The sequence below is a fragment of the Lathamus discolor genome, chromosome 3 (genome assembly GCF_037157495.1).
Source record: "Lathamus discolor isolate bLatDis1 chromosome 3, bLatDis1.hap1, whole genome shotgun sequence".
Classification (NCBI taxonomy): domain Eukaryota; kingdom Metazoa; phylum Chordata; class Aves; order Psittaciformes; family Psittacidae; genus Lathamus; species Lathamus discolor.
The window spans coordinates 104400577-104423839 of NC_088886.1; the positions used below are offsets into that span (position 1 = coordinate 104400577).

Genomic DNA, 23263 nt, shown 5'->3' on the forward strand with positions numbered 1-23263 from the left:
AACCCCATGTTGTCCACATATATTGTGTCTTAAATGTAAAAATGTATAGCAGAGCTCCTTCCACACTGCAAACACTACGGGCAGTTGAGAGCATAATGAGGTGTTACAGATGCTTCCCCTCAGACAACATACATATAGATGTGTTTTGCATCAATAGGAAGTCCTAAATCCAGGATTACACTAAGCAACAGGTTGCTAATATTTATTATAGTTGCTTTCACTGGTTTAGGTGGCTTGGCTGGTAACACTAGAGTGTGGCTGAAGATTGAGAATTTACATATTTAATTCTGGGTGTTGGTTTGGGCATTGTTTGTTTTATTTTCAGAAATTGTTTACATCTACAAGATGAACACTGGATTAATCTTCTGGTGGGAAAAGCTACTGTTTCAAGTAAGCAAAAAAAAAGAAACATACCTTCAAGCTAGCTCATCAAGTTTTAGCTGAACAGTTTAACGTTTCTTGAATCTAACAACTTTACATTGTGTACGCAGTGTTCCTGAAGAGCAAAGACAGGCAATTTAGTAAATCTATTGTCTGCAAAATACAACTTGTGTGAGTAAGGCAAGCAATATTCTTTAATATAAAAATGAGTTTATTTCTATATAAAGTCCATTCTCAAACTTTCATTTTCAAAACTTTGTGGTTATTTATACCAAAATACAGAAAAACTTTTATTTAAACTTCATCTCTTTTCTCATTATCTTGTGTCTACTCTGGTATAATTAAAATACAAATGAAATAAGTTTTAAGTGCAGGGAGTAATTTTAATAACAGTTGAGTTAAAAAGTAGTGGAAAGAAACTAAGTTGTACGTCAAATCTCTTAGATCTCAAGTTAATAATACTGAAAATCCTGTAGGCCACTTTTACTTTCATAAAATTATCATGCAAAAACATCAGCAGGCAAAATACAATATGCATAATTGAAGCAAGTTAAATGATATGAAGAATGTCTTGAACAAATGGCTGTGAGGGACATGTACTTATACATAACCATTAGTGTAACTCCGTAAGTCTACTTAATTAGACTTAATTACAGTTCTGCAGAAGTCAACACAGAAGCTGTGAGATGTGAAAAGAGACATTTTACATATTGCTGTAGGGATCATTGTATTTATGCAAGACATGGCTTTACTCTGAAGGGCTAATTGAAACAATTGGTTTTGACTACACTAGCAATATGGAAACAGAGCAACTAAAACAATGGCAAGTGCCGCAGGACTGCTCAGGAGTCAGAGCCATCATCTGTTCTGATGTGCACATGTCATATCAAAAGTATTCTAATGCTTTGCTCCAAACTTCTTACTCAAAGAAACGCACATACAGTGAAACCCAAATCTCATCAGAATATTTTAATTTCACCACAAATAAAACATTGCACAATCCTGACAACATGCCTGGAAAAAAGCAATGATAAACTATTGCTACCCTGAGTCACTTAGCTTGGAGAGAGTTAGAGTTTGACATTGATAACACTTACGTTGATGTAAATCAAGAGATTTTGTGACAGTTAGTGGTGTTACTCCAGTGAAGACCTGGTGTGACACCAAAATTAGGTCTACAGTTTATCAAAACCACTAAAGGCAGGGCAGGATACTGGAGTTAAAAGAACATTTTGTAAAGTTAACTGTGAAACATAGAAAGTTCTCTCCATGCTGTATTTTTCCAAAAGTAATAATTGCTCAATACAATCATTTTCTAAAGACAGTAGCAAGGCTTGCAGCACTTCTACGGTATTACTCTATCCAGGTCAGAATGTTGCAGAGTGAGTGGAGACCTGACTGGATGAACAGAAGGTTCAGGGAAAGTCTTCTACTCAGAGACCCATGACAAGTGCACCACAGGGGTACCTACTCAACCTATCCTTTTCAGCATCTTTGTCAATGGCCTGGAGGAGGCGATAGAGTATAGGCTCATTAAGTTTCCAAATGAGAAGCACAAAGGCACCTGAGAGTAAGAAATGCAAAGTCCTGTGGCTGGGAAGGAAGAACCTGGGTGTCCTAGCAGGAGCGAGCTGGGCATGAATCTACAGTGTGCCCTGGCAGCAAAGCAGCCAACAGCATCCTGGGCTGCACAAACCATGGCAGAGTCAGCAGACTGAAAGGAGAGTGAGAACAAATCTGGATGCTCTGTCAGGTTTTGGGCTGTCAATACAGAAAAGACACTGGTAAACCAAAGCAATTCAGCAGAGGGCCACTGACATGCTTGTGGGGCTGGAGCATTTGTCCAGTAAGGTGAGGCTATGGGGCTTGTTGCCTAGAGCTGTGAAAGTTTTCAAGGCACCTAACAGCAGCCCGCTGGAACCCAGGAAGATGTTATGAAGACAGAGCCTCTTTCGCAATGGTGCATAGTGGGAGGACGAGAGGCAGTGGGCATAAATTGGAACTAGAGAGATTCAACCTGCCTGAAAGAAAAAACAGTCTAATCGTGAAGGTTGCCCAGGGACATTGTGCAGTCTCCATCCTTGAAAGTTTCTGTGACACAACTAGATAAAGCTCTGAGCAACCTGGTCTGACCCTACAGCTGACCCTCTTTGTGCAGGAGATTGGACTAAATCCCTTCCGAGGTCCCTTCCAAACTCAGTTATTTTGTGGTTCTGTGATTTCATGATCATTCTAAAAATCACTCGGTTTTCAGAGTGTTTCCACAGTTTTCACTTTCAGGAGTTTATTCAGGGAATTAATGCAGAGGATAACAGTGGAGCACATAAAAATTGTAAGTAAAATTTTGAGAATAACTTTTCTGGGAAACAACCAGATTGTCTGGAACACTTATTGTTGTGGTGATTTTTGTTTGTTTGTTTGGGGTGTTTATCCCCCCACCCCCTTTTTTTTAATCATTGCCAAATTTGGTGAGGCACAAGACAGAGATCATAGAATCATACAATGATGTAATCAGATACTGCCTACGAAAGCCATGCAGAGATGCAGAAGGAAACAGTGCTGGCTCTGTAACTGTAACATCACTCTGCTTTCCCCTTCTGTTTACACCACTCTTCACAGCCCTGCACATGAACCTTCTTCATGGGAAGAGTTATGAGGCATGATGAATCTGAGGAAAGGATAGGATTAGGGGGATCCTGATTTACTAAGACAAAGAATACTTTACACTGCATACTGCTGACTAATGCAGTTAAGGGGCCAGAAGACATAAATTTCACTATAACTCCTGTTCTCAGGAAGGATGACATTTACCACCCCCCCACAAAAAAAAAATAAAAATGTTCTTTTCTGTGCAGAAAACTTTGAGTGAGTCATTTTAAAAGCATCTTCAATTTAAAGTAACCACAGATTTATGACCTTGGGCCACTTCCTCAGGTTTTGTGAAGTAGCGTGTTTCTACTGACTTCGGTGGGATAAATGTGACTCATACTGGTGGAGCATAAAGACCTAAACACCCTTCTAGGCAGAAGAAGCAGGCAAATGTTCCTATATGTGAAAAATGCTTAAAAAGATCCTGAGAGTAGACTATTACCAAAGACCTTTCTCCAAAAAAAGGCAATAGATTAAGAAGTCACTTTCAGGGTGAAGGAAAAGAAAAGGAGTATTTTTTTTTTCTCAGATCAGAAAGAAACACATCAATGAGATAAAGAGTCCATCTGGCTCCTGGACTCCCAAAACATGAGAGCTCCTGAGGCTGAAATGTCTTCTTTAGGAAACAGTGTTCAACCTACTTGTCACTCAGTGATAGAAAAATATGCTAAAAATAACATTTATTAGGGCAGAAGAAGAAGCTGGAATTGTGAAGTCCAGAGAGGTGAAATAAATTCACTTTGGACAAAATGATAAAGCACTTCAAGAAGATGAAGAGCATATTTCATGGAAAAAAAAAATACCTGCCAACAATTATCACTACACTGAGCTGAAAATTTACATCAGAGCAGATACCTGTTCTTATGGAGAGAGGGGGAAGAAAGGTTCAGAATCTTTTCCTTTTTTATCTTTTTTTTTTCCCAGTGCCCTATCAATTCTGATTTATCAGTCTGAAGAAGTATTAGTGATTTGGAAGGAAACCGTTTTGGGAGAGCACTAGGAATGTGCTGGCGTGTCTTAAAAACTAAGATCAAGTTTCTTAATCTCAAAAGAATTCGCAAACAGGCAAGGAAGAAAATAAAGCCTGTTATAATGGACAACCACATCTGAAATGTTTTAAAAGACATCTTAAACCAGTGTTCTCCACTGCCTGCTATAAATCCCCTGTCTGGGTGGACTGTATAATCTTCCCGTGACTGTTAGACTGGAAAATAATATGAATAATGCTAAGGCATAGAGTGATGTTAAATTTTAATCATAAAATGATATCAGTGCTCTAACAAATTTTAGGATGGTATTAATTTCTGTATCTTATTTCACTGTATTAATACAAGAAATGATGTTATTTAAGGATAGCTTCATGAAAAGATGAATTCAATTCAGCTATGTAAGTCCTGTAGTACTAGTATTGGATTAGTGTTCATCACAAAATCAGATAGATGTCCTTTCTGTAGTCAAGGCCATTTTTGTGGAGGGCTTTTCCTTCAGCATAGTGAGAGAGAGTCCATGTCCCAGTGAACTCTGTGTAAGAGAGTAAAGCTGAGGTAGTGAAGTGTATGCTAACAAATGATAGCGTCAAGTCTTAATTTTACATGCATGTACATGTGCACAGTTTACTAATATCCTGGTGTTTCTCACCAGAGAATTTTAAATGCTCCTGATTTTTGGCAGTACTTATGTTCTCAAGGTGGAATGCTTAATCTTTTCAGGTATTTTTAACACATTCCAAGTGTTAATTCATGCTGTTATTCCACCAGAGGAATTTCTGGGAAGTGTGCATGGTGACTGCATATTTTTTAAAGAAGTTTTCCAAAGATTATTTATGCAATGAAATGCAGGTTTCATAGTCTCCTTAATTAGATCTCCTACATACGTTTGCAATTTTGGAGGCTGCAAGTGGCTAGTGGGAAGTCTTGGTTGCTGTTTCTTTCTGGCTAGAGGACCCATACTCACTCAGGAATAAGTTCCATGGATTTTAGGAGACTTAGAAAAGCAATTAATGTGATCTGGTTTATTTATTGTACTTGTCAGGCATTTATACAATGTTAAATCATACCAGTGTGGCACGCATCAGATCTGGTTTGCATGCTGTAGTTGCACAATTTATTTGCTCCACGCATATACCTGAAGCATACAAAATGCACTGTACTGTAGCGGAAGGCAAAACTAAGCAGTCTTGATTTTATCTGTGGCTGTACTAATAAAAGTATTTTCAAGCTGATTCTCTGCAAATAAAATCATGTTTCAGGTCAAAGATATGCATCCGGCTTTTTACATTAACTTTAAATTTTGTGCCTCCACTCTGGTCATTGCACCAATCTGCAGAGGCTTGCCCAGTGGTACTCAGTATACCAGACTCTGCTCATCAGAACTGACCGGAACTGGAAACACTCTGTCCTACAGGGCTGCTTCACCCCAGTAAGGATTTTGTTTGAAGCCATTGAGCCTTTCCCATTGTCCAGAGTGAAGTAATGTATGGGAATATGGAACAAAGGCAAACTAGGGCTCTTTTTCAATCTTCCTTGATTATGACCAGAAAAGGCTGTTTTCTCAAATGCTAAAAGTTAAGTTTTTCCATTTTAACTGGAATAATTTATGTATATATTTACGCTTGTTCTTCAGAAAGTTTGGATTTATTTATCCAAATACAGCTTAACAGAGATTCTAATCAGAATGTTGTCTGTACAGACTCAAACCATTCAGCTATAAATAGCTCCTTCCAAAAATATGTAATTGGTCTTTATGAAGATAAAATGTTATTTGCTCAGACCTATGCTAAAGATCATCAGTAACTGATGCTATAGAGGTTCAACTAAGATGTAAGTGTAAATTGTCCATAGTGAACTTCAGAAGTTAGTCTTCTATGGGACACATCAACATTTCAAAGTTTTAAAGCAGTACTTGAGAGTATGAGTCACTGAGCTTATCCTGAAGCCTCATCCCGCTTAGTAAACTAAGATATTTAAAAACCCAACTGGTCATGGCCCTGAGCAACCTGCTCAGGGTTGACCCTGTTTTGAGCAATCTCCTGAGGTGCTTTCCTATGTCAACTATTCTTTTATTTGGAAAATTCTCGAAACTCTCCCTTCTGGTGCTATTCTCCCTTTATAAGGAAGCTCTTGTGACAAGTTATTATATAAATTTGATTTACAGGAAAGCCTCTACTTAACCTCTTTTCAGCAAATGACTTTAACTGAATTTTAAGCTCGTCTTTGAGGATATGCTATAGCTATGCATGTAGTGTTTTTGTTAATTAAAGCAAATAATCTTTCATGAAGGTTCTTGAACTGTAGTCATCTTAAAGAGAATATTATATATGCAGTAGCATCTGAGTGCTCTTGCCAAAGCTAGGCAGCAATTTCTCTTGCTGATTGAGCACTCCATCATGAGAACAGGGAGACAGCTTCTGCACTGTTTTGTACCTGGCAGAACTCCATTGACTTCATTAGGTGGATTTATCCTGAGCATTGTAGATTTCTGAATGTTATAGGCATAGGACATAAAAAGACATCTAGATTTGAAAAATTAAAACATAAAAAGTTACTAGCTCTGGCCACTTACAAAGAAAGTGGTAATGCTGCGGATGTATGCGCCAAATGCAGGAGGCTGAATATACTAAATTAATGCTAAGCTTGGATTGGGATGGTTAGAATTTCAGAACTGTTTTGGACTGAGAATAGTTTTGAAACGACTTGCAAGACACAATTTTAAATGGCATTTTGAGCAAGTATAGTATTCCTCTGATCAAAACAAAAATTAATTGATTGTCGTTTTGATCAATTTCCCAATAAAGACAAAAATAACCTTAAGAAAAGACAGGACAGAAAGTCCTTTCTTGACTTTTTCAGAATGGCACTCTGGATTGGCAAAATCTGTATTGCCTCAGTGACACATGTATGCTGGTGAGCACTCTGTTTGACAGGTTGTCAGCATCTTCAGCAGGAAAATATTCTGGAAATTCCAGCACTTGTCTGCTAGGCGCCAGTGCCAGCAGTCAGTCCTGAGGATTAGCTGAAGTGTTTGGGTTTTTGTGATGTCTCTCACAATGTGATACATGCCTGGAGGTCCACCAACTAATGATGCTCAAACATTCTTCCTTCCACTTCAATTCAGTGAAAAGAGACAGAGTGGAAATGAAAAGAGGGAAGAACAGAGAGAGAGGAAAAATATATCAGATACCGAAAAAAAAAAGTCAAATGGTCACCCAAAGAGTGAAAGTTATAAAGAGCCTGAGGAAAAGAGATTGGTGAAGTTTTTCTTCAAGATATTTTTACAGGTTTATTGCTAGTCTGCTTTTCCCATGGAGAAGCAGCATACCTTTTCACACTTTGTGTATGCATCCTCTATTGCCATACAAATTGTTGAACTACTTGACCCCTGTCAGTTTCATTATTATGAATGCCAGTGCGGGAGAAGAGGAAAATCTCTTCCTCTTTGGGAATGGAGGGAAGATGTATCACAAACACAAACTATGTAACCTGGAGAATCCACAATGGAAAGAAAGGTCATGAGTACCTAAACTCTGGAAAAGCTTCAGGAAGAGCTTATACACCAGCCTATCAACTATGAAACCCAAGTAAGTAGGAAACAAGGTTTTGTTGTGAAACTTTTGGATTTCCCTTTAGAGAAAAATTTACCAGAGAATGAGAAAGATGAGTGACTCCCACTAGCTCCCACTATTTTCTAAAAAGATTTTCTTCCATTCAACATAGTTTTAATCGCCATATTTCTTCTAATGTCAAAGCTCATATAATCATGTGCTCCTTATGTCTGACTGAAAGTAGGCACACATAGACAGCATCCAGACTAAATACAATTTCTAACATATTTTTGTTCTAGGTTCTAATTGTTCTCAGTTTGTTTATATTGGCATAGCCACACTGACTTCAGGAGAACACAGTATATTTAGGCAAAGTGAAAATCTAGTCCATGAAGTCAAGTCCTCTCTTTCTCTGTGGCTACGCAAACTATGTTTTTATTACAGCACACTTGTTTTTCTTCTGTGGAATTCAAAAGGCTTTATCACCCTGTTGTCAGGCACCCCATTCTAAGATTTTTAACATCAAACAGACTTTTTAGAATAATACATTCAACACTAAAACCTTTCACCTTAATAGATAAAGATAAGGAATAAATATCATTATCCAACTGCCCCCTTTATTCTTGTATCAAACATATTCTACTTTTGTAGGCTATTTAAACCACTTGAGAAAGTGCAGTTAACCCGTGTGGATGGCCACCATAATGTTATGGACTGTATTGTGTGAAAAATACATTCCTGTTTAGTCTTGATTATGGGATGGCAAACATGACTGCTGTGGAATTTACAATATGTAGCACAGCTATTTAAAGTAGAAAAACAGCGGAAAATATTTTCTTTCCTGTTACGTGGGGGTTTGTGTAGAAAGCTTGACTATATAAAAAGATTTTGCAATCCACTGTTAAAACATTTTTTTTTTCAGAGTAGTCAGCATTCCAAAACCAAATATATTGCAGTTATAGAAAATTACAGTATATTTATTCTACTTCATGCATCATTAGCAAAATTGCCTGTTCACTTCTTCTACTAGAATCCACATTGTGGGTGCTAACAATAATAATAATAATAAAAGAAGCACAGAGAGATTTTTAGCCATTATGTGGTGAGTGTAAGCCCAAAGGTTAGAAAAATTGTGTTTTGACTGGTATGCAGAGTATTGTTGATATCTAGTCCATTAAAAAAATAATTGGATCTTTTTTTTTTTTTTTCCCTGAGGTATTCGCCAAGGCAGCAACAACTTAAAAAGAGATTAATTTAAATGATCGTAGAACTCTGTCTGTGTTTCTCCCTCAACAATCTTAAATTCTGACCCTGTGCATGATTTAAGGCAAATGGTGTCAAAGAGGATGATGCAGGGACTGTAGGGTAGGGACTGTAAACTTTGTTTTATAACTACTGCGATGGAAGAAAGTAGATGTAATCACTGTGCTCTACAGCAGATCCTCAGAACATCATAGTACCTTGACTCTATGCTTTAAAATAATGCCTATAAAAGAAGACCAATTACAAAGCAGAACATTTCACAAGTCATAAAAAACAGTTGAAAGAATATTTTTTCACTTAATATGAGTATGTCTGGCAATTCAAGTGACTGGAAAAATTGTCTGAGTGTAATTTGTTATCTTTACATACTTGCTTTAAACCACAGCTATAGGTGCTTTATTTTGGAAACTGGGAATAATACCAGCAATAAAGGCATGCTCTCACTTTGATTAAACTATATTTTTATTAATGCAAACTTTAGATATATGGTAGTTAAGGCTGAACTGATTTCAATTTACTTGTACAGTTTATGCTGCTGTTCATTGTTGCGATTTGTTAGTCTTGGACTGAGACTTTCAAATGGACCTAAAGGAGTTAAATGTCTAAATCTGACTGAAATTTAGTGGCAAATGGATATTTAGTTACCTTGGGCCCGTTAGAAATTCCTACCAAGAAACTTATCACCTTCATCGTTTTTTTTATAACACATAAATACAGGTGATATTTGTCAATTTTTAAGGCAGAAAAATGATGGTTCATTGCTTTCCCCACACACAGAAGCATAAAACAGCTGGGTCAAATCAGGCATAGGGTGGCTGTAACTCTCAATGGGGAGCATGCAGGCAGAGGGCTCTGACTGTGCTGAGCCCACCTGTTTAATTGCTCTCCCTGGTGTAACAAAGCTCAGTACATACTCTTGAGATATTCTGACTATACCTAATCATTCTTGCAAGCTAATGCAAACCAGTTTGTTGCTGGCTCCCTCTGGTAAAGCCTTGGCTAAGTAGAGCAGCTGAAATAAAGCATCTGCTGGATGTCAGGTGGTTTTCACCCTTGAGCAAGGATAGCTGTAAAGCAGGTGGGTAGCAGCCTCTCTTGACTCATACTGATGTGCTGTTGGAGGGAAAAATACTGCTGGTGGCTGAGGGAGACAGGTAATACACCCCACAGAGGGCTGCAGTGACTTACAGGGTGGTGGTGAGTGGAGCAGATGGGATAGGACATGGGATAAGTGTCTTGAAGGCATGCTGAGGTTGCCACAAGTGTTTGGGGGTGCTGTCATTCCCAAAGGTGTCAGCAGTTGCCTGCAGTCAAGGGGGTCCCATTACTGAAGAACAAAGCTATGAATGCCTGTCCTCTGGAGCTCTGCTTGAGGCACTTGAGGACTAAGCCCTCAGGAGAATGTGCTGACATCATTATTTGTGGGCTTTTGTCATGGTGTTTTCTCATGTTTATGATGTGTTCATATCGGTCTTCTCTCCAAGGGTGCTTGTTTGTTCATTTTCAAATGAGAATTGTGTAAAAATTACAATCATAAATGTCAGAGGCTGAGCCTATAGAAACAAATCAACCACTATAGAAACAAAGCAACCAGAAGATCGTTCACCCTGATTTGTCTTTGAAATATATTTGAACATATGAATGGTTTATAAGCTCTGCTTCATATTCCAAGTGTTCTATAGACTGAAGTTGTCAATGTTTAAGAGTACCTTGTTAAATCTGGAGCCTAAGGTTGCATGCTGGTAAATTAATTCTTTTCCCCTGACTACATGAGAGCCTTTTCTCCCCCAGGTATCCCACTGTCCCAGTCCTCAGTACAGATTAGCTAGTTTATTTTCTTGCTATTTTCTTGAAGGTGTGAGTTATGTGAGGATTTATTTTCTTATTCTGCTAGTTTTTCATGGTCTGTTTTGGAGCCATCAGGTTAGAAGTTGGTAGCTTCCATGCTGCTGTTCAACTTTGTAATTACTGGCTCATAAGTTAAAAAAAAAATGTTCTTTTGAATCTTAAAATTTTGTTTTTTCCAAAAGATCATGGCATTTCAAAATAACATGATCTTGTCACATCATTTAGTGAGAAAAAAGCCCTCCAATGTTTCAATTCTTTTGGCATTTTGATATGTTCTGTCAGGGTATATCAGTCACGTCCTGACTACACACAGCAGTGTGATTGACAGGGCTGTAGGAGCAACGCAGCAGTCCCAACCTTTCTCTTTCTCGGTAAGATGTATTCAAAGAGATTACAGACACTCCTGCTTCTCATATTTTTAAATGAGGTTTACCACCCCAAGCATACAGCACACATCTTCCTCAGCTCTTCAGCTGTCACTAGAGCCACTCAGCCACATCCATTCCCTGGTCATAATATGGCCAGTGCCTGCCTGAGGTACAGGAGCCAACGACTTGGAATCTCACTGTCCTTGGGTGGAGTTCTTTCCACTAACCAAAGAGCACAGCTCCCTCCTGCTTCAGAAAGAATGCCTGATGCTGAAAACACTAGCCCTCGTGTGGGAGTATCAGGTTGAAATATCCCAGACAAGCGAGCAATGAAAGCTGGAGCAAAGAACAAGCCAGCTGATGCTTTCATCGCTGCTTCACTGTTACAAACAAGATGGTTTTGCTTTCCTCTTCAGTGGCACTTGCAACTTTCATTGTCAGTGATACTTTCAAAATCAATTGTGCTGCACTCTGTTGTGATGGGCCTGGAGAAGTGCTCCCCTCACTTAACTTGCCGGTGTTGGCTGCTCCTTACTCTTCGTTGAACTGCGAACTGGAGAGGAGGAGCCCTGTAAAACATTAAGGAGTAACCTCATGGGACTAAATTCTTCAAGCTCAAAAGGCATCTAGGGTCCCCTCACTGTGTTGCCCTTTTCTTCTCATACCCAGGAAAATGTGCCCCTGGCAGTTGCAGTTTCAGCTGTTGCTGTAGTTGTTGGTTTTGTTTCTTAAGAGCAAAGTCACCCCACTTTGCACCTCACCCAACAAGGCTCAAGCTGCCAGTCGACAGGGGCCGGCCTCCTGCTGTGGGCTGTGAGGGTACCCTGGCAGCCCACCTGCCTGGCTGGGGCCTCCGCACCCACGGAACTCTGCTTCAGGTGGAAGTCAGACATGAAGGAGTTCAGCTTTCCGTGTCAGGGGTGGCCTCATGGGTTTCTCGATGTGGGAAGATGGTGGCTGCCGGTGGATGGAGGTGGGCTTTACTTTGGTTTGCTTAGCTGCTGGGTTCCTCATGAAGCTGGCTCTGTGGTAATGCCCCAAAGGCAGACAAAGAAATGGCAGGAGGTTGTGTTGTTGGTTTGCGGTTTGGTTTTTTTTTTTTGGTGGTTGTGGTTTGGTTTTTTGTTTGGGTTTTTTTTTTTAATTTTTGTTTGTTTGGTTTTGTTTGGTTTTGTTTAGCAAGAAATAAGAGAGTTCGGAAAGGCTGAATGTGGTGCTGATTCTTATTCGAAGAGGGGGCACAACTCCGTGCCTCAGTGCTGGTCCTCTCCCTGGGGCAAGCAGTGTGAGGGAAGGAGGGGTGGGGGTGGTCCTGAGCTGCCGAAGCGTTTTTCTGAAGCTTCATCTTCTAGACCCTGCGTCTCTAAAATAGCGTATAAATGGCTGCCAAGTGCACAGGCAGTAATGAGCGAAAGGTACGTGCAGCTGTGCTTGGCTTCAGTGCCTGCAGAGCCTGCGTAGGGCTAGTCGGTGTTGAAGAAAATACCTGGGTTGTATGCCTGGTTTCTGTTTAAAAAAAGGTATTTGGTATACGTGAAAGCAGGTTGTTTGTAAAACTGTTATTATGTGCCAAGATCTTGTGCTTATTCCTTTGACTTCGATGTTTTTATAAAAGGAGCTGTTTTTTTTGCCTTTTTTAGCCTCTCCCCCCACGACAAGCAACTTTAAAGGTTGCAAGCAAATTCAAATCCACTAAAATACCCCAAGTCTGAGTTGTATTCGAATGGATTCTCTGAGCGTTTACTGAAGGCCGAATTTGAAGAAGGGGATCTGAAAAAACCCAAATGTTATATACCGAGGGCTTTGGCAGGATTTGGAAAGAGAGAAAAAGGCTGATTTCTGAACTGGCTTTGTTGATTGAAATAGAGCTCCAGTGATTTGTATTCACTAAGGACTTGGCCTGCTGGTATGGTGAAAGGTTAAACACAGGCTTAACCTCTTGAAATCCTTCAGGAATATTTTGCATTCCCCATTCAAATTGCTTGCAAACAGCTTTTTCCCATGAAAATCTACTAAGCTGTGAAAAGCTCTCTTCTTCTAACACACCCTTCTCTATGGCATAATGTTAAGTAATATCCTGACAGTTTCATATTGTATAGTATATTGAAGATCAAATGAACAGCAGCCAAGAAGAAAAACTGTGAATGAATGTATTACTTGCAACTAATTAACTACTTTGGAGTGCCTGATCAGTGGCAATATTAGCAGAAGTTGTTGAGAGACCAGAAGTGAGATTCAGATTTTGTGCTTCATTGGAATGGGAAGAAAAAACACTTTAAATTCCATTTTGCTTTACTGTCTTGTCATTTGCTTAACAGTGTGGAAGTTATTTGGTTGGGATGAATGGCACTTGCCAGTTGAATTTTTCATCTAGACATCTTAAGTTGGTGTTCAGGGTTTTTAGTCATAATTTGCACATTTTATGAAATACTGTCACTCATACCTGCAGTGAAAAAAAATCTCACATTCAGTGGCATAATTGTTCTCTGCTTAATCTATTAACCTTTTATGCTCTTTATAAAATGATGTTGAAATGCTAGTGTTTCTTCTTGGTTATAGGTGAGAATAAGTGAGTGCTGTGCATCAGTCATGTAAGGTACTGAGATCTGGATTATGTTGGCATCCCCACGATGGTGACTTTCCAGGTCCTGTCCTAGATTCTTCCACTAAAACCCTGGGATGCATGCAAAATATAAGTCCAGGGCTAGTCTAGAGAGCTGGCAACTAAATGTGCTGGTTTAGGCACTCTGTAAGGCCCAATTAGTTAGTCATAAGACCCACTTCATCAAATTGCTTTGGCATTTGGTTAAATTGAACTCTTACCTGGAATGGATCAGAACTGGGTGAAAGTCAGTAGTGCTTTTAAGTGCTGATTCAAGGGAACTTCAGAATGTCCTTAAATATGTGTAGATGTCATTGTGAACAGAGCAGCTTTTTTAAATTCTATGTGAATTAAGATGCAACAGGTAAAAACATCTGTTGTGAGTGATAACCCAAAATTCAGGGTCTAGCAATGTGATACAAACCAAGTGTTTAGTCTGTGAAATCTTCCTTGTTTGCAAAGGAGTGAGTACAGAGTAAAAGCAACAGGAAGAAATCTAAATTCTTAGACTGTGGTCGTTGTCCTTGCAGTGTCACTGTGGCCTTAGTGGCCTGCATTCCTTTTCTTCCCACTAGGGTAACAGCATGACTAACTTTCACTGCCCTTCAAGTGCTTTTTTATCTCTGGTGTACACATGACTGTACTTAGTCTCCTTGCTCAGGAAATGCTGGTTACGTGAGTGTATTCCGCTCACGGTTTTACTTACTTTTCAGGTGAGGAGAGAGCTCTGTTCTCCCTGCGCTTCCATGGTGAGCACTGTCCTGTGATCTGCAGAGGTGTGATGAGTGTAGCTATCAGCTTCTAAAGGTACTTCGCAATTAGTTGTATAAGTAACCTACTTAATGACAAGTGCTAAGAGACTAGGGAATCTGCCTGTGGATGTTGACATGTAACACAGAGAGCTATTTTGTCCTTAAATGGTCAGCAAATACCAGCCGATTTTCCTTTTTGGCAAAGAAAGGAGGAGTCAGATCACAGTGTGCTGTCTGGCTAGGTACAGGCTCTAGGTTACCAGAGCTTGAGGAAAATCAGTGAAGTAAGTTACTGATATAAAACAGTGAGGGAAGTCTATAGTACTGTATGGGGCTAAAATCTCACACATTAACATATCTGACACATACAGCTCTTATGTAGGGGTCAGGAACCATTTATCTCTTGTGAAGAATAATAGTTTATATTTCTCAAATTCAATCTGTGTATGAGCTTTCACAGCAAAGATTAGTGAATTTTCTTCTTTCTTTAAGAAAAAACAACAACAAAACAAACCCTGTGAAATATGTAGCCTGTGTATAGAATTCTAGTGGAGGTGAAGCATGAGCTCTTAACTTCACTAGGGTAAATCCTGTGTAGGAAATATAAGCAATGATCTGGCAATATATATGCAAGTCTCTGACAAAACTTTCACTGGGAATTAGCTTTATCCTTACAGGATCGACTGGTGAATGTGAAAGCTGTACTTCTGAGACTAGGTTTTTGTGCATGCCTTGTGGGAATGTGATTCCTTGTACAGTGGTAGATCAGGGAGCGCTAACGGTAACCCAGTCCTACAAGTAGAGCAGCTTCCACATTCAGAATCCATATCTGCATTACTGTCAACACCATTGTGCTTCAGGTGTTCTCCAAGTTGTCTTTATCTGCTTAAAACTCCCACTGCATCACAAGGGTATAATGTGTTATGAACAGGGATGTTGGATTTCTGTCATCAAAAACAAAAATGAAATGAGATAATGTGGGTGGAGGTTGTCATGATTTATTTGTTTTACACAATACAAAAACATCAGCATGCTTGAAAAAACACCAAATGAAGTAATTTTGTTTTCTGACAACTGCAGTGAATTTCTAAAGGATGCTTTGTGTATATAATTTTTTGTTGTTGTTGTGTTTTTTTTTGGTTGGGTGGGTGGTTGGTTTTTAGTTCATGGCTTGACCCTGAAAGTATTTTTGTGTGTTGAATAACTGCTTATACAGGCAATTCCAATGGAAAAAATATCCTGAGTATTCTTTTAGAAAGCAATCTCTTGTGTATTTCACAGTTTAAGGCTTTGTGATGTAAAGAAACACCATTTAGTATGGTAATATTTATTTCAGAAATTGGTAACTATAGATAATTCAGTTCTGTATTTATCCTAAAGTAAATGATCATTTTCTGTATGAAAAAACACCTCTTCAAACTTAACTTTTACCTCAGAAAATGGAGAAGTTTTGAAATAATAGTTTAAATTTTTTGGGTTTGTTCCCCCCCTTGCTTCTACCCTAATTTTTGCTGGCCTTGAAGCTTTTTTTTTTTTAATTGGTTTGTTTGGAAAATTAAATATCTGTATCTAGGAAGAACAAGGTGATATTATTTGAAAGAAAGAAAGGAAATAGAAATATGAATTATTTTGATGTTTCTCTGCTTGAGAGATTTAAGATAAAAGAAAACCAGTTGAAGAGAATTCATATTTGGATACTTAAGATCAGAAATTATTGAACAAAAATGAAGTAGGCTGAGATGATGGCTTAGCTAGCAAGGGGTTCCTTAGCTCTTGCTACTTGAAGACTTTGAAATTGAGGAACTAAGAATTTCATAAGGGGATAAGTTCTGCTGGTGATTTTTTTTTCCCTTTTCTGGACTGTGATTGCAAATCTAATGTCTTGGGTTTTTTTTTTAAATACTTTTTCTTGCTTTTCTTTTAAAAGTTCTGAAGGCCAGAGCCTTCACTGGACAATCCTTGCACAACTTTGCTTACAGCATTTTCTAGGTCTGCCTGTAGAATAGGCTGATTAAACTGTCAGTGGTATATGAAAAATTCTTGGCTGCTTGCAACTCTAACTTATATCCTTCCCTTTCACACTGGGACTAATTGTAGATGAGGGCAAGAAAAAAACTTAAGTTACTGAGGCATTTTATACAGTCTGTCCTCAGTCACTGCTACTTAAGTTGACAAACTCTTTTCTCTTTCACCTAGTTGGCTTTGTCTGTGTCTCTGAAAATTAACTTAATCGGCACTTGGCTGTCAAAATACAGTTTCATGTGTCCTATACCTGCTTACATCAATATATAAGTTACCTAGAAACTGAACAGTTGAGGTTGAATTCTCCTTTAGGAGCTTAAGGTAGTAAGACAAGAATCCTGGTGCTGTTTTTTATTTCCATGCAGCACAGAGTATGACCAGGATTGAACAGAAATGTCTCTCATTTCACATTCATATGAAAGCTAGCCACAGAGGTGAAACTCTAGTGATGAACAGCATCTTGTTGTTTGTTTGTAATAAAGTATATAAATATACTGTCACTGAGGAAACATAAAGCTCACTGTCCTTATGAACTTCCTAGACAGTCTGCTCAAATAATGCCTCAGATGTTGGCAAGGTGCCAGTCGTCTGTAAGAATGCAATAGAAAGCTGTTGCACATAACAAGGCATGGGAAAGCAACATGCTTTATATGGATTTATTAACTTTAAATCGTGGAAATCAGGTTCTTGAAGAGGCTGGGGAAGCTGCTATTACAGAGTAGTTGCAAGAATCTTTTCATGCTGCTCTTTGCAGACAGCAGTAGTTTAAGCTGGGCTCAGGCCAGCAGTGTTGGTGCTAGTAAAATTTAAACTTGTTGCTATTCGAAAATCGCTTACTGTATCAGTGTATCAGGCTTTGTACCTGGCAAACTGTGTGCAGATCTACCATGCTTGGGAAACAAAAGCAAGCTCCTGAGCTGGAGGAGAGGGAAGGATGTGAGAGAGGATTGTCAAGCCGTATGGCTACAGATTATCTAGAACAAAAGGATGCTGTCACATACTGCTCTCATTTATTTGAATAGACAGAGGAAATGGCAGTCCAGGCATACCCTTTGCCATCTACTGTGCTAACATTACTTGATGCATCAGAGACATGGTTTATTTACAGCTTAATTCTTATGATGTTAGTATTTTTCCAGTGTTGGAAGGCTTATCTACTCTATTTTGTTCATTAAAACCCCACCTCAGGCAGGTTTTGAATGTCAAAGGAATGGTGTATATTACCTTCATATTACTTAGTAACTTCATTGAAGGGACCTAGCTGCCAAACAGCTGCCTGAGCTGGCAAACTGAAGGGAGCTTGGTTTGTGCTGGAGGGCTGACTGGCTGCTTTCAACTGAGGAGGCTGTTCATGCCTCCTGCTCAGCCAGTGCTCTTTGGAGGGAAGTCAGGACATCTGCATGTCTGTAGGTATTTGTGTGCATGTGCATCCTCTGCAGGTGTCCCTGTAGTAGATTTGCAGAAGCAACCTGCTTAAAATGTGTTCTCTCTTGCTAGAGGAAAGGTAAACAGGAAGATCCCAACCTGCCCAAGAGGTAGACAGATGTGAATTAGGGTCTGGTTTTGAGTGGTAGGGATGGGTGGGCTGCCTGCAGAAAAGTGGGACATAGTCCAGAACCTCTGCATCTGGAGAAAAAGTTAAAAATCTCATGCCTCAGATGAGAGAGGAAGAAGCTATGGAAGAAATGGAAGGAGGTAGTGTTGCCACCCGCATCAAAATCACCATTGGTTTCTCATAGAGTCACTTTCTCATCAAATTTATGGGTTTGCTCTTGCAAACCTGATGAAGTGATGCAGGTTTCTTTTCTTCCTTTCAGCCTTTTTCCTCGTTCCCAAAAGTTACTCTCCCGTCACCTCTGCCTACATTTCTGAATGGTGTTGGTCAGGCTCTATCATCTCTTCTCCAAATAGTCCAGGAATATGAGGACAACAGCAAGAATTCCCAGTATATGAAAAATGAATGACTGTGATTAATACAAATATATTCTCCTATTAAATGGTGCAGATTAACGCAATTGATCACAATGTGCACTGGCAAAGTGTGTGGGAGATTAAACCCGGGAAAGCTATTAAAAAGCTCACTTTCTTTTCCAGTCCCTTTATAATTGAGAAAACAAAAAGTATACAAGCTCAAATAAATAGAAAAAAATGTTTTTAATAGTTCTAAAAAGCCAGCTATTTTTAACCTCATTAATTGTATCTGGAGTGTATGTTCTAAGACAAACATAAATTTCACAAAACCGTCAGAATGAGTTTTTCTTCTAATTTCAAATGTGATTTCTTTCTTAGTGACTAGAGAGAGGACCATGACTCAGAGTGGCTAATAATTCTTCTCAAGGAATTTACCAAAGACAGCAGTTGTGTTGCTCCTGACTTGACCTTGCTTAGAGTAGAGTCCTGGTCACTGTACTCTACAGACAGTCCGTCTGTGACTGACAGGAAAGATCACCTTGATGGGTCCAATCCTAGCTGTCAGTGGTATGCTTGTGGAAAGCCTTTCTGACTAGACGAACTAGCACTGTGCAATATGAAAACAGTTTCTTCCGAAGATAGCATCTGTCCCTCAGTATCTTGGAAGTATCTCTTACCCAGAATCTCAGAAGACATGTATGGTCATCTCTATTGGGTTTGCATAGCAAGGTTTTGGTCCTAGGAGGGGCTACAGGGGTGGCTTCTGTGAGAAGCTGCTAGAAGCTTCCGTCATGTCTATTAGAGCTGATGCCAGCTGGCTCCAGGGCAAACCTGCTGCTGGCCAAGGCCAGGCCCATCAGCGATGGTGGCTGCACCTCTGGCATAAAATGTTTAAGGGAAAAAGTTACTGTGCAGGAACAATTGCAGCCAGAGAGAGGAGGGAGAATATGCGGGAGAAACAGCTCTGCAGACACCATGGTCAGTGAAGAAGGAGAGCAGGAGGTGCTCCGGGTGCTGGAGCAGTTTCCCCAGCAGCTCATGGTGAAGGCCATGATGAGGCAGGCTGTGCCTCTGCAGTCCATGGAGATTAAAGGGGTAACAGGTACCCACCTGCAGCCTGTGGTGGAAGGATGAGCCCGTGCTGTAGCAGTCTTGCTGACAGGACTTGTGACACTGTGGGGAGAGATCCACACTGGAGCAGTCTGTTCCCAAAGGACTGCACCCTGTGGAAGGGACCCTCACTGGAGCAGCTTGTGAAGAACTGCAGCCCGTGGGAAGGACTTGGGTTGGAGAATTTCATGGAGGACTGTCTGCCATGGGTGGGACCCCACACAGGAAGAGGGGAAGAGTTTGAGGAGTCCTCCTCAGAGGAGGAAGAAGCATCAGAAACAATGCATGATGAACTGACCACAAGCCCCATTCCATGTCCCTCTGCACTGCTGCAAGGGAGAAAACAGAGAATTTGGGAGGAAAGTTGAGCCTGGGGAGAAGGGAGGAGAAGGAGGGAAGTGTTTTTAAGATTTGGTTTTATTTATCATTATTCTACTCTAATTTGGTAATAAATTTAACTAATTTCCCCAACTCAAGTCTGTTTTGCCTGTCATGGTAATTGGTGAGCAATCTCTCCTTGTCCTTGCCTTGACCCATGAGCCCTTTACATTTTCTCTTCCTGTACAGCTGAGAAGGGCAGTCATAGAGTGGCATTGGTGGGCACCTGGTGTCCATCCAGCGCCAACCCACCACATCATCCTAGGTCTGCTAACCTGTAGGAGGTCAGGGGATGCTTTTTTAAACAGTACCTACAGATATGGGGGAGAATGTAGTTGGTGTGAAGCACAGAAATAACTGCTGTGTGGTTTCTTTCTGAGCACTATCAAAACCTGCCAAGAAATATTCTGTGTTCAGTATGTTCTTAAATGGTAGACCTGAGTTAATGAGTGGGGTTAGTAAATGTCTTGTTATGCTGCATTTGCTACTAAAGGGAAAGATTACAGCTAATACAGTCATCAGCCTTCCCTGTGCCCAAGGAAGAAGCAGCAGCATTAAGGAGACTGGGGGGATTTAATATTTCCAGAATGTGATATTTGTTCAAGTTCTTCAGAATGCTGTAACAGAAGAAAGTAGTCTGAGGTGAGGAATGCGTGAAGTAAGGTATACAGCAGCAATGTTAGTCAAGGATGATGAGAAGGAAAACTGAAGGCTTTATTGCTTCCAGTCACAGGAAACAAGGGAGTGAAGCCTACCTAAACAAGGGCAGTCCCACTTGAGAAGGTATTAAAAAGTGTCATATCCTTTGCTTTTTGTCTCTTTTGCTTTTGGGAAGGGGATGACAGCATGAATGAGCAGATGGTGGCAACAATGGCCATCATCTTGAATAATAGAAGCACAGGAGGTTTCCTTAATGTAATCCGACTGCTCAGCTTCTAAGCAGTTGTAATAAACACAGTTCCAAAAGGAATATGGCAGATCTGTGTTGACCCCTGCTGTGCAGTAATGCTGACTGTGGGGGATCTGACATGCAGCAGTGAATTTTGCACTGCTGCGTCTGGCAGACTTTAAAGCCCAGCAACTGGGAGGACTTAGCAAGCATCCAGGTATCTAACCTGTCAGTCCCACAATGCCAAGAAGTAACAGAGTTTCACTGGGCTATTTACATGTGCTGTTTTCAAAGCCAGTATCACTGAGATTCAGCAGAGACAAAAATATATTGCAGTGATGTGCAATAATCCAAGTAGTTAATTGCCACATATCAATGAGTGGGAGAGTCAATGGAAATAAAAAATACTTTAGTTCATTGTTTAATCCTCAATTCCACCTTCTTACCAGTACTGGAGGCAATTAGAAAAGCTGCTCTGATAGTAGAACTCCTTTTGTCAGAGCCAAAATGATTTGTCATAGAATACTCTTCCTTCACCCTCACTGGAAACTATATGCTCTTAAATATTTCCATGTGAAACATTTAAGTAATGCGTAGAACACTTTTATTCAATAACTCTTCATTTTGAGAAGTCATTTGAAATAATATGATCAAACTTAATTGTCCAATACTCACTTTTTTGTTTTTTATTTTTTTTCCCCTAGGACAAGTTGATACAGTATTTAATTTTGAATTTAAAAAAAAAATTGTTGTTTCATTTAAAATTTCAACTTGTTCTGCCCCTGCTCACTTCCCTGCAGTTTCCCTAGGTGCATCTGCTAACACTAAGTGAATCTCATTATTTCTCAATTTAAACAAGATTTGTTTTCTGCTTTAGGTATCACTAGACACCAAGCTCTTTCTGCTCATTTAGAGGAAAAAACAGAATGTAACGATGGAGAAGCTGTTAACTGCTTTGCTCCAAACAGAGCTTCCCCCTCCCAATAATAATACTTAATTTGCAAGCAGATTTTTCACTAGCTTCTATATAAATTAGACCTCATATTGCTGGGATCAGTTTGGTTCCCCTTAATTTGATTTAATCTTTGAATTAGAGACAGATTGAAGTAGTGACAGAATAGTGGTTAAGTAGCATGGAAAAGGCTATGCCTGAAGTGAAGAACTCTGTTGTTCTAGTAGGGTTTGCTATTATTTGATCTATGCTTTGCCTTTTAAAGTAAGCCAGTTCAGTTAGACAGACACTCTTATTAAGACTTCTGATAAGCATAGTCATGAAGATACAAGAAATCGCCTCTGCCACTCAACTAACTTTTAGTAAAATTGATTATATTTGAAGGTTCTTTAGTGTTGGAAACTGTTTTCATGTGCTATGGTCTCTCAAATGGTAAACAGCCCCCTTTTGGGCTGTTCATGATTTATGAAGTTTTATATGATGATTTCATTGACACTGAAATTGGTGTGTTCTGTTAATTTTGACAGGATCTGAGCTGACAAATATTTGCAATTCACTGTGTCGGCTACGGCAGCACTGTTTAGTATAGCCGAGGACTTACTGTGGTGGTGCTTCAGAAAAAGTACATATGAGTGCTCAGCAAGTAGTTTATTTGTTTTTTTTTTTTTTGTTTTTTTTTTGTTGTTTTTTTTTTTTTTACCCAAAAGAATTTTCATTGCCACATGTCTATGAACAGAAAAACTGATTCCAAGGGTAAGTAAAAAAGGGGGGGAAGAAGGGAATTGAGGTTTGAAAGACATATATCTAAAGTCCAGAAAGGTCCTCCATTGTTAAAATCTCTTGAAAAGCATTGATGGCAACAAGTGGCAAAATATTTCTTGTTTTCTTTAAAAATTTTGAGGGTGTTATGCTCATGCCTTTCTGCTTCCCAGTATTTGTTTAGATTAAAATTAGAATTGCTAAAATACCGTAAAGAATCTTACAGTAAGAATATTTTTAACTGGACAAAATGTGTATTCCAGTCACAGTTGCAGAAGTATTTTCTAGACTTGGATGATAAAATCCTGGTCTTGCTCTGGATATTCAGAGAGTTCAGCCATGCTTCAAATCTTTTGCTCCACAGAATCATCACCTACTGTATTTCTGATTTTAGGAAATTCTATTATTGTGCTACTTCCGTACATTGTGTTATCTTTTGCACAATGGAAAAATGGCATATTTTCCGAAAAGAAAACCTTTTTGTGCACACAACAATCATTGAAGTATTCATTCTGCTCATGGTAAAATAATGTCAAGCCCTGAAAATGGGATTTGGTTCACTCAGAGAGAGCTGCTGAAGACTTAAATATTCTCTGTCCCAGTGTTTTGTGAGCCTCATTTCTAAAATTCTGAATGGGCCACCACAGACAGTTGGTGATGGTGTTATTAAATAAACTGTTGAGGTTGTTGGCTAGTGATTTTGCTCATTAAATATGGATTAGATTGTGAATAAGCTGATAGAAAGTTATTTTATTTTCTGACATGCTTAAGTTTATGAAGATGTTATGTCACATTGTATCTTATCACATTATGTTAATTTAGTGCTGTGTGGGCTTTTG

The 23263-nt window shown here is 39.4% G+C and overlaps 1 long non-coding RNA gene across 1 annotated transcript; it reads left to right on the forward strand.

Moving 5' to 3' along the window:
* The first annotated feature begins 9923 nt into the window (after positions 1-9923).
* On the forward strand, positions 9924-18512 carry LOC136011162 (uncharacterized). The gene is made up of 3 exons (XR_010611248.1): positions 9924-9987; positions 14365-14458; positions 18243-18512. It is a non-coding gene; the product is annotated as an uncharacterized LOC136011162 (long non-coding RNA).
* The last annotated feature ends 4751 nt before the right edge of the window (positions 18513-23263 follow it).